Source organism: Miniopterus schreibersii (genome assembly GCF_964146895.1).
Source record: "Miniopterus schreibersii genome assembly, chromosome: X".
In the NCBI taxonomy this organism is placed as follows: domain Eukaryota; kingdom Metazoa; phylum Chordata; class Mammalia; order Chiroptera; family Miniopteridae; genus Miniopterus; species Miniopterus schreibersii.
Genome location: NC_138104.1, coordinates 97,949,558 through 97,950,989, shown reverse-complemented (window position 1 = coordinate 97,950,989; position 1,432 = coordinate 97,949,558).

Genomic DNA, 1,432 nt, shown 5'->3' with positions numbered 1-1,432 from the left:
GATTGTGTGATTTTTTCTACCTTGTCTTCTAAGTCACTTATTCTATCCTCTATTCTAAGTCACTTATTCTATCCTCATTGAGCCTGCTTTTAATTCCTTCCAATGCATTCTTGATATCAGATACAGCATTCTTTATCTCTGCCTGAGTTTTGTTTATGGTATGTATCTCTTTTTTCATGTTTTCACTAAGGTCCTCAATCTTATCATCTAGTGTCTTCTTAAGTTCCTTGAGCATCTTCATCATCAATACTCTGAACTCCATTTCTGATAACTTGCTTAACTCCATCTCATCAAAGTCTTTTTTTGGCGATTTTTCCTTTTCTTTAATTTGGGGGTTGTTTCTTTGTCACCCCATTTTGGTAGGTATTAGTGTTTGTATCTGTATATTAGACATATTTGCTGTCTCCCAGTCTTGTGGGATGGAATTTTGTCTTGTGGGTCGAGTGGAGCCCAGAGGTGTATTTTCCTTATACTTCCGAGCTCTTTGCTCTAGGCTTGTCCCTCTTGTGGGTGTCCTTTTTGTGGTTTCTTTATGTTCTCCTGTTGTGGTTGGGTCTAGATTGTCATTGATCAGTCCTTGGAAGGACCCTCCTCTCAGGTTGGCTAATTGTGTTTCAGCCCCAACCTCGTCATGTAAGCTATTGTACGGGTGCTGGCAAGGCAGGACAATACCCAACTAAACTTCCAGGAAACAAGGGGTATCTTATGAAATATCTTGAGAGTCACAATGAAAACAACCCACGTGAAAATAGAACTGGGAGAGTGAAGGGAGAACACACACACACAACAAAATGCTTAAAAATAAGAAAGAGATAAAGTAACACTTAGAGAAAGAGAGATGTATATTGTTAATACTGGTGAAAATTTAGAAAATAATAATAAACTAAAATGTAAAAAATAGAGAAGCTACTGCGAGATAACAGAAGCAGAGAAAAGATTCTGAAAGAAGGGCCAGCAAAAAAGTAAGGGAGAGAATAGGAATAGGATAATAGTTGAAAATGAGAAAACAAAAATACAATAAAGAGAATAAGAGAAACTAACAATCAAACAAAAAGACAGGAAGACAGAAGGGAGGATAACAAAAGAAAAGTAGAAAATGAAAAAAGAGTTATGCCAATGGATCGAGAGGAGAGAGAGAAATATAGCCCAGGCAGAGAGGGAGTCCTGTAAGAGATTTGGTGGAAACTATAGAAGAAAGCTGTAAACTTGGTTATAATGATAAAATCCTAGTCGTTAAGCAGAGATATCAAGAAAGTCTTGATAGTAGAAGCAAGGATAAAACAAAACAAAGCAAATAACCGAAACAAAACTAAAATCAAGCTAAGCAAGGCAAAATTCTTGTATAAGAGAAAAAAATTTAGTTAAAAATGTTAAAAAAAAAATTTTTTTTAATTATCAAATTTAAAAAAGAAGAAAAAACAAATTTTCTTCC